This window comes from Solanum verrucosum, unplaced genomic scaffold (genome assembly GCF_900185275.1).
Source record: "Solanum verrucosum unplaced genomic scaffold, falcon-dt-bn FXZP01000288.1, whole genome shotgun sequence".
NCBI classification, from domain to species: Eukaryota; Viridiplantae; Streptophyta; class Magnoliopsida; order Solanales; family Solanaceae; genus Solanum; species Solanum verrucosum.
Genome location: NW_026019933.1, coordinates 554,931 through 566,260, shown reverse-complemented (window position 1 = coordinate 566,260; position 11,330 = coordinate 554,931).

Sequence of the window (11,330 nt, the reverse complement as noted above, 5' to 3'; positions counted from 1 at the left end):
CTCGGATGCCTTTGCTCCACTTTGTCTTGTTGGCACACAAGACAAGTCTACACATAGCACTCGATATCGTCCCACATGCGTGGTCAGAAATATATTAACTCGATCACTACCCTCGTTCGTCGCTGCCCTGGATTCCCGACCCACGGTGTGTCGTGACTTTCCTTAATGATTCACCGCCTGATGGACCTAAACTTGGGTACATAGACCCTTCAACCCGTCGTGAGCAAAAAGCCATCTTCCACCCAAAAGCGCCTAGTCTTTCCTTGGGCGGCTAACTCCATCAGTTTTTTGGCCACGGGATCATGCTACATGCCATCTTTGATTGCATCTTGAATATCACAATGGGCTGTCATTATGGTAGCAACTTCGGCCTTTCTACTTAGCGCATCGGCCACGACGTTGCCTCTTCCTGGTTTGTACTCTAAGATGCATTGAAATTCAGCTAAAAAATCCTACCACCTAGCTTGTTTCAGGGTGATCTTTTTTTGTGACTAAAAGTAGCTAGTGGCCACATTGTCCGTCTTGACTACGAACTTAGAGCCTAGTAGATAGTGTCTCCACGTGTGCAAGCAATGTACAATGGCTGTCATTTCTTTCTCCTGCACTGTGTAGCGCTGTTCGGTCTCATTCAACTTGCGGCTTTCAAAGGCTATTGGGTGTCTATCCTGCATCAAGACTCCTCCAATGGAGAAGTCCGAAGCATCCGTATGCACTTCGAAGGTCTTTGAAAAGTTGAGCAGCGTCAAGATCGGTTCTTCCATTACCGCGACCTTGAGACCTTCGAAGGCTTGCTGGCACTCCGTACTCCAAACCCACGACTTATTTTTCTTCAACAACTCGGTCAGTGGAGCAGCCTTCGGGGAGTAGCCACTTATGAACCTGCGATAATAATTTGCAAGTCCAAGGAATGATCGTAGCTCGGTCACTTTGGTGGGCGCCTCCCACTCTTGGATTGCCCGAATCTTAGCCTCGTCCATTTGTAGTTTACCCTGGCTGATGATATGGCCCAAGAAGTGCACCTTATGTTGGGCAAACTCGCACTTCTCCCGCTTGATGTATAGTTGTTTCTCCCGCAAGACTTGGAAGACCTTTCTTAGGTGCTCCACGTGTTCCTCCAGGGTGTTGCTGTAGATGACTATGTCATACAAGTAAACCACCACGAACTGATCGAAATAGGGGTGAAAGATCTTGTTCATTAGTGTGTAAAAGGTAGCGGGTGCGTTGGTTAAGCCGAAGGGCATCACCAACCACTCATATGCTCCGTATCTGGTCACGTACGCCGTCTTCGGCTCATCCCCTTCTGCGATGCGTACTTAGTAGTAGCCTTTTCGGAGGTCCACCTTAGTGAAGTACTTGGCCTGCCCAAGTCTATCAAACAAATCTACAATGAGCGGGATATGATATTTGTTCTTAATAGTTACCTTATTGAGCGCCTGATAGTCGATGCATAAGTGTAAGGATCCATCCTTCTTTTTCTGGAATAGTACCGGTGCGCTATAAGGTACATTGTATAGACGGATGTGACTAGCCTCGATGAGCTCCTTCAATTGCTTCTTTAGCTCCTCTTATTCCGGTGGAGCCATGCGGTAAGGTGCATGTGCGGGTGGTTTGGCTCCAACCTCCAACTCTATCTTGTGATCTACCTCGCCTCTCGGAGGTAGAGTCTTCGGCAGTTCGTCTGGCATCACGTGGATGTTTTCTTCAAGGACCTTCTCTATGATCGGTGGCAAGAACTCCTTGGCACCATTGTCTTCTTCCAAACTTGAAATGATGGCTAAAAACGTCGGCTCCCCTTTCTTCAGGCCCTTCACAATCTGCATGTCCGACAAGTGGGTGTGTCCTTCCTTTTTTGGCACCTTGACTAAAGGTACCATGCATGACCCTTTTCGCTCCATGACCATGAGTCGTTGGAGGTAGGGGTCAATCATCGTATGGCAACGCTGGAAGAACTCCTGCCCAAAAATGATGTCAAAGATATCTAAAGGAGCGACAATGAAGTTTGTCTTACCTTGCCATTTTCCTAACTTGATGCTCCCTCCTTGGGCGACTCCACACACGGGGGTCGGTGGTGTATTGACCGTCTTGAGGCGGGTGTTGCTTGGAACATAGTTTAGTCTTAACCTCTCTGTCGCCGTCTTGGTCATGATATTTGCTTCTGCCCCGGAGTCCACCATGGCACGAGCTCTTTGTCCATTAATGGAGATGTCTACATATTGCGTGCTGAAGTCTCCTGGCTTCTCTGTCTCTTGGCTATAGCCCCGCATATTCCAACCATGCCTTACTGCGTCGTTCCCGGTCTTGCCTTTGCTCTTGTGCTTTCTTCTCTTTCTGTTCGCGTAGGATGGCACTAAGGTTCTTCATTTATGGGTACCTGGCATAGCCGTGTGGTCCTCCGCATATGTAGTAACCATCTCCCTTGGTGGTCTTCACCTTTTTCTCTCAGTAGTTCTGGCGCACGAACGGCTTTTTGTCCGGTTTGTGGGAGTCCTGCAGCTCTTTGTTTCGGCCACGATCTCCCCCACCTTTGGCATGACTACTCCTTGTATCCTTGACCTTTGCCTTGTCATGTCGGTCATGCTTAAAGTAGGTCAAGGATTCTGCTTGCGTGATGGCCTCATCTATGGTCCTGACCTATCGCCGCTCCAACTCAGTCTTTGCCCAATTCTGCAGTCTGTCCATGAAGTGGAACAACATGTCTTCATCTGTGAGGTTGGGAATCTGAAGTGTTAGAGTTATGAACTCTTTCACATACGCCCGAATGTTTCCCATTTGCTTCAGCTCCCTGAACTTGCGCTTAACCTCATATATGACGTTGTTAAGGAAGAAGGCTTTCTTTAACTCCTCGCGGAATTTCTCCCACGTGTTGATGGTGTACGTCCCCTTCCCTTCCCTATCTCGGCTTCCTTGCGCCTCTACCAAAGCATGGCCATTTCTGAAAGATACAACACGGCAGTGTTGATCTTGTTCTCGTCACTCTTCACCCGACTACACGTGAAGTAATTCTCCAAGTGCCACAAAAAGTTTTCCACCTATTGAGCGTCACAGATGCCTTTAAAAATAGGTTACTTGGGAGCCTCAACCCTAACTCCCTGTCACGGTCGGGTGACACCAATCCTCTAGCTTCTATGTCATGGTTTCAATTGTGCTTAACGCCTCCATGAGCCGGCACTCCAAGGAAGTGATAGCATCATTCATCTCGAACTTGGCTCGCTGGCGTCCCTCTAACTCCTTACGGATGTTTTTGGTCTCCTTAAGGGTGAAGTCTTCAAGAGTTTTGAACTTTTCGTCGGCCACATTCATGCGCCGGTCTAATACCTCCACGGCCTGCCTTGCCACTTCAACCCTTGCGACTCACTCTTCTCCAGCGGTGACGTCAATGACCTCCTCGCCAAGGTCGTCGTCACTTGCTTCGGTGGTGGAAGGTGGATGAGATGTTAGCGCCTCGCTTGGTGTGGGATCCAACAGCATTTCCTCATTACTCTTTTGGTGATTCTTCCCCTTGCGGTTCTTCCTTTCACCATCCGGTCGGATGTTGGTAGTGCTAGCGGTGTTTACGTCTCCTTCGATTGCCATTCCCTTAGTGCAAATATTTGCTCTGATACCACGTTGTCACAGACTTAGAGTTTTCACTAACGCTTCGTGCGGTTCTTGACAACTTACTCACTATCTTTCAAGATCTTGTAAGCTTAAGAAAGCTCTTTATGCTAAGATCGCTAAGAGAATGAAGGAAAGACTTAGAATGATCAAAAGAGAACTTTTGAAGAAGGCTTTTTATATTGCTTTGGAAGATTACTTTACAACTTGAGTGATGCCTTGCAAATGTTTGTCACCTCTATTTATACTACCAACTAAGGACTAAAGTGTAAATTAAAATTAATTTACAAGTCCCTAAGATATTTACACAAAGGTCCCATTCTAGAGAAATCTACATGGTCTAGGACCTTCCATGGCCTTCTTGAGAAATCTAAAGGTTTCTAGAGTTCTCCGCAAGCCTCTCCTCAACTCTAGAACCTTCTGCCGCTATCCGGTTGCGAAATTGGACTGTCAAAGTGGCGGGACGTCACAAAACACCCTATTCATCAAATGCATAAATACCATCGGAGGATTAGTCATAATGAACAAAAACTCATAATGACCATACCGAGTTTGAAAGTCGTCTTTGGAATATCATCTTCCTTCACCCTCAACTGGTGATAACCCGATCTAAGGTCAATCTTAGAGAAATAACTTGCTCCTTGAAGTTAGTCAAATAAATCATCTATCCTTGGGAGAGGATACTTATTCTTAATGGTCACCTTGTTCAACTGATGATAGTTAATTCACATACAAAGAGAACCATCCTTCTTTCTAACAATCAGAACTGGAGCACCCCATAAAGAGATATTCGGTCGAATGTAACCCTTATCCAATAAATCTTTCAATTTCTCTTTCAATTCCTTTAATTATGCTGGATCCATACGATAATGAGGAATAGAAATAGGTTGTGTATCTGGGAGAATGTCAATATCGAAGTCTATTTCCCTTTCGGGAGGAATACAAGGTAAGTCATATGGGAATAATTTCGGAAAATCATTTACAATGGGGACCAACTCGAGAGTAGGGGTTTCAGAATCTACATCCCTCACCCTAACTAGATGGTAAATATAACCCTTAGAAATCATCCTTCTAGCTTTAAGACAAGAGACAAACCAACCCTTAGGCATAAAATTTCCTCTTCTCCACTCTAGGACAGGCTCATTTGGGAATGAAACTTGACTAAACAAGTTTTACAATTGATAGAAGCATAACACGAGCGCAACTAATCCATACTAAGAATCACGTCAAAGTCTAGCATATCAAGCTCTACCAAGTCAACAAGAGTAATTATATGAGACAAGGAAACATGACGCTTTCTATAGACCCTCTTAGCCACAATAGAATCACCAATGAGAGTAAAGACAGAAAAAAGATCTAACAACATATCGAAAAGGACATCAAACCTCATAACCACATATGGCATCACAAAAGACAAGGTAGCACCACGATCCAGTAAAGAATAAACATTGAGTTGGACAACTTTCAACATACCGGTAACCACATCGGGAGAACCCTCTTGTTCACAATGAGCCTGAAGTGCATAAAATCGATTTTTCTTAGGAGCATTGGGACCCAAACCATTAGAAGGAACTTACTTGCCCTCTCTTCCTTTAACCATAAGCATCGGGCAATCCCTTATTTTTTGACCACTCTTACCACAACCCAAGCAACCATGCAGTTTCCTTTGTGCTTCCTTCCACACCTAGTATAAGTAGACATGGGAAATGAAGATCCACTACCATTCCTTCCTTGAGGCTTAGGATTAGACACCCTATCTTTGTTGAACTTTGGAGGAGCATTGGAGGAACCTTGACCGGAAGTCCTTTGTCGAAATATATAATGACCATGTCCACCGAACCTTGCATGAGAGAAATCATTACCGGTCTTAGACCTCTTTACCTCTATAGACTTTTCCTTAAGTTTCCCATCTTCAATCTTTTGTGCATGAACCATGATACAAGAGATGTCCATGTCATTAATGATCATGGCGATACGACACTCTTTAACCACCATTTCGGACACACCCGAAACGAACTTACTCATCCTTGCCCTTAAATCGACAACCATTGTTGGAGCTTACTAAAATAATTGTGTGAAATTTAGAGCATGCTCCCTCACACTCATACTTCCTTGATGAAGGTTGATAAACTCAAGCACCTTGGCTTCTCTCATCTCAAGGGGAAAGAACCTATCAAGAAAATCAACCTTAAACTTCTCCCAATCAAGAGGACCCGCATCTTCCGATCTCCCTTGTTTCCATTATTTGTACCAAATTTGAGCCAGACCCTTAAGTTAATAAGTGGCCAAGTCCACCTTTTCCACTAGCGTTACTCCCATGATCATCAAAACCTTATAGACCTCATCAATGAACTCTTGAGGATCTTTCTTAACTTTCGAACCATGAAACTCTGGAGGATTTATCCTAGTGAAGTCCCTCACTCTAGATACCGCTGTACCCATATTTTGGTTCACAGGAAACATAATCTTCCTATTGGCTTGGGCAGTCACAGCTTGAGCCAACACTTAAAAAACAGCCCTAAACTCCATTAGTCACTTGCTCGGCCAAAGGATCGACTAGAACTTGAGGTGCTTCTTATCCGCATTCTCCATCACATTTCTTCTAGCATAAGTTCTTAGAGTAGCCATATCCTGTAGAGCATCAAATAATGATTAGGAGAGAGACCTTATACAGTTAAACTCTACCACATGACTTAAGAGTGATGAGGGGCAAATACTTTAGCCCATTGATTTCAATCTTACTCTATAAAATTTTGGATATCAGCCTCATGATATGAACATATTCATATAAGCACTCGTTTCTCATAGTACGCTCAGTCTCGCAAATTCATGATTTGATCTTAATGGCTAACAAAATAATATTATGTCATGCATATTCTTATATCAGAACTCTCAAATGAATCGTGCTTATGATCATTCACCCTAAAGCTCTTTCAATGATCCTTTTTGGTTTTGAGAGCGATATTATCAATAGTAGTTGAGTAATGATAGAAGGAGAGGGTTTATGTTTCTTATTGTGGTAGTGGAAGTCTTCTTCTTCCATCCAAGTTATAAATATGGAGGAAGAAGGGGATGCAGTTTTACCATGAGTAATAGTTAAATGAGAGCAATTAGTCAGTCCCTAGTAGTAATGCGTGAAATTTCAGTTGGTAGAGATGATGAAAATTCTTATAAGGATTGGTTAGGAGGAGTCCATGGAGCGGTTATAATATTAGGCTTGAATGTGGTGTTGTTAACATGTAGACAAATGCATGATGCATTATGTGTTTCTTGATATGGGCTCAAGGTTGGTTGATAGCTGCTATAAGGAGAAGTATTCTTGGGATGAGATTTCCTATAGAGGTATAGAACCCCAATCTTGTGATTTAGATCAGAATAATCACCCTATATTAAGTACTTTATGATTCTTAGTTAGACTTGAATATAGTAAGAGTAGTCCCTTTCCATTCTCAAACCAGCTGTTATTCGAGGATGAATGATCCCAAGGGGTATATATTGTAACACCTCGAGAATTTCTAAGTTAAGACTCGAACCATTCTTCATTTACTTGTAGGGTCATATCGGGTGATTCTTAAATTTCCTATATGTTTAAAGGTAAATTACTTAGTCTGGGAATGATTTTGGATATTAATTAAGGTAACTAGAAACTCCTAGCACAAAGTAGAGTTAAAAGTTTCCTTATCCATTAAGTTTTGATGTAAAATTCTACTGGGTCAACTTCAAACGACCATATCTCTCAGAATATTAAGAGTTACATGGCCCATAATCTATCAAATTAATGGTGTTTGAATCTTCTATCCAATGCCACCAATTTTGCACAATCCAAGGTTTGAGTAAAATGTTATGATCATTTTAGTAACCTGATACAGTGGTGTGATGAATTAGCTGACGGGAAAACGTTAATAAGGGTCATTTTTGTCTTTTTACTTCTAAGAAAACCCTAAACGAATTTTGACTAATTAAAGACCCAAAATAATCATATTTTCATATATTAATTCATCATTATCTTCTCTCTCAAACCCTAAGGCAAAACCCTAAGGAAAAATCAAAGTAGAAGACTTTATTCAAGATTCTTTCAATATTTTTCAAGATTCTTCTACAAGGCAAGTCTTTCTCCAAGAATTCAATTATTTTCAACTCAAATTCTTCAATACAATTATGAATCACTAACGAAAGTCATAATTCTTGGCCGTAGAGACTTCAAAAAACTAATTCAAGAATCTCAATAAAGATTTTCTTGATTGTTCTCTTTCAAGCTAGGGTTTAAAGGCTTCTAATCAAGTTCTTCTTCAAGATTCTTCAAGAAACTTACTGTCACGACCCGGGATCACCCCCTAGTCGTAACCGGCGTACTCGACCTCGAAGAGGTCTAATACAAGCCTCTTAGCATTCATTCATCGCATAGACACTAAAACCATAAGGAATTAAAAACTTTCTTTACCAAGAAAACATTTCATTAAAAAAAAACAATAGCAAGCGGAAGACTTTCTAGACTTTATACATGATGTCTCAAAACCATCTAATACTTTAGAGTACAAAATTCGGGACCAATCCCATACACAACTTAGACAATACTAAAAAGACATAAAAGAACATATGGGGTATTGCCCTCGAATATATGAGGACTCACCAAGTCTTCATCTTCAACACTTTCTACCTATCAAATAGCCATGACATGTCACCATCTCTAAATCCCTACACTTTAGTCAAAAAGGGAAAGAAAGGGGTTAGCACAATTAAGTACTAAGTATGGAAGCCATGCAAAAACATGCTAAAAGGGACATTTATTGGAGAGACATGCTTTTATGCCATTTGGTAAAACTTCATGAAAAAAATACAAGTATAAGAGTCACAATATCCAACCATAACCAACATACAAGTCATTAACCACTTTAGCACATACTCCACACATAACCCATTCCTTCACCTTAAACCATCCACCTCAAGTAACCCTTGGACAACACTTTGTGCAATGTATGGATAGCGTCCCATACCACCATCCACACTAAAGCATCATCCTAAGGCCACCAAATGTGAACTTACCACTTATCATGCTTCATATCACAAGCCATCATGCACAACTAGTACCAATGTACAACACATGAACATAATTGACAAGTAAGCCTTTTCATCATTTCTTGACCTCTATCTCAAGTTACCCAAAGCCACACTTAAGTGAAACATGAAGTGACCGCCCATACAATCTCTTCATATACACCTAAGTGTTCCTAAGGGTTACCATAGATAAGGAAATTTACCATTACAATAAAACATACTAAGTCAATGTTCACATATAAAACCATAGCCAACCGTATACATACTCAACATATATTCATATACAACCCATGCTTAACTTTAAAGGAACACATGCCATTTCATTACCATAGGACCTCTACCTAATATAACCTTAAGACACATTTGAGTAAGACAAGAAGTGACCGCCCATACAACCTTTTCAAGCACACTTAAGTGTTCCTCAAGATTACCTTAGATAAGGACATTTCCTTTATAACATAACATCAATAGACCAACATTCTTTAAGAAACCATTTTTGGAGACATTCAAGCACATAAGGGGACTTTCACATAATAGTCGTTAGACTTAGGGAACTCACTTTAGTATCTTCAAAGCCTACTCATGCCATGTGTAGATAGCATCCCATACTACTACCTACACGTTGTAGAACCTATCCAATAACTAGAGTGCGCATCCCACATGATGGGAATAGGCATAATCGACATAGACCATACTAGCTAGGTATGGAATCCAGAGTCTATCCTACTCCGTGGAGGTTGTTCTACTTGCCAAAGGTAGAACTAGTAAGCAACCCATGTAGGCACATGGTTTAGGGGATGTCCAAGGAAGTTCATTGTGCCTAATCTCATACTCAACTAGGCCACCTTCCTAACCACATCCACTCGGTGCTAGCCTTGTTTCCCATAGAGTATTCAATCACATATGTACTTAGAGAAGGTTCCTTTTCTAGTTCAACCAACTCATAGTACCTCTTCCCAAGAAAGGCCCCATTTCTTAGTCATGGCCAATCAAGGTTCATAAGGATAGCTCATTAAATCCCCCTGGAAAGGTGCCTTAGGCCTACCAATTTTTTCATTAAGGGTGCCTTAAGCCTGCCGGTCCAAGGTTCATCATTTCACACATGAGAAGGGCTACCACCATTAGGTCTACCGATTTCATGGTTTTACATTTTACTTAGGAAAGCTAGACTTATGAAAGGGCACCATTTCTTAGTTTTGCCGATTCAAGTCTTGGCCTAGAATTCCTCTTTTAGCATTTATAGAAAGGGCACCATTTCTTAGTTCTGCCCATTTCACACATTCATGCATTCAAGACTTTAAGTAACAAGGAGGGACACTTTAGTCTACCAACCAAGTCACAACATTTTCATTTAAGAATACTTCATAATCCAACATCATTTCATATATACATCATGAGAAATCATACTTTAACTCACAATGCTATCCACTTTACATAGGATCATCACAAGATCACATAAAACTCATTCACATCATACCTTCACATATAGCTTCATATAAAACTCATTCACATCATACCTTCGCATATAGCTTCACATAAAACTTTACATATAGCTTCATATAGGACTTTACATATAGCCTCATTTATATATAATAATATAACAATCTAATAACACTCATATAATGCCCTTCATGGCCTCAATTCACAATAATACAATAGTCCAACATTATGCAACAACTTCCCCAATGCCTTCATGGCTACAATTCACAATAATACCACACAAGAACAAGATATAACACTTCCACCAAAGGTGGATTCAACCTACTAACAACAATTAATTCAATATAGAGGGTTCAAGCATTCTTACCATAATTCAAAGCCATAGCCAAAATCACCAAAAATCCAAGCAATCACCAATACTTCACTCATAAGGATTAACACCCTTAATTCACCCATTATCAACAATTAATCATGAATAAACATTAAACAACACAAGAGATATCAATACAATTCACTTTACACATAATTCCATCAACTTTGAATTTATAGAAATAGACCCACTTCATAAACATATTTTGGGGTTTTGTAGAATACAAGGATTCATGAAGTTTTTCATCTTAAAACATCAAATAAACATCAATAATATCATAACTTATCATTTGAAATCGTTTCATGCAAGAACCCATGAGTTTGAGTAGAAATTAAGCTTTTTCACAAACTTTGGAAAAGTTAAAAACCATTTGAAATTGGCTCTAGGGTGATAGCTTGCCCTATATAAAGAACTCCCATACCTTTACTAAGATTCCCCAAGAAATTTGATGAAGAAAACGTCTTGCATCCACAACCCTTGCTCCCACTTCTTCTTTTTCTTCTCTTCTTTCTCTCTTCTTCTCTTCTTCACTCAAGAACCCTAACTCTTACTCTTTTAAAATGGAACAAAAATGATCCACAATCAGCCTAAGACAACAATATAACCTCAAAAGAAATGATTTGTGAAAAGACCAAAATGCCCTTAAATTTCTGGACGGACTCCCTGCCAACTGCCCAACTTTCAAAGGGCATAACTCGCTCATACGAACTCGGAATCGAGCAAACTCGGTGGCGTTGGAAAGATCATTGCAAGGGCTTTCCAAAAATAACTGGAACTACTCCTGGATCATCCTGAGCTAGGAGTTATGACTACTCAAAGTTGGCCAAAAACTCACTGATTTCCACACTTGGCCGAATTTCCAGATTCTGAA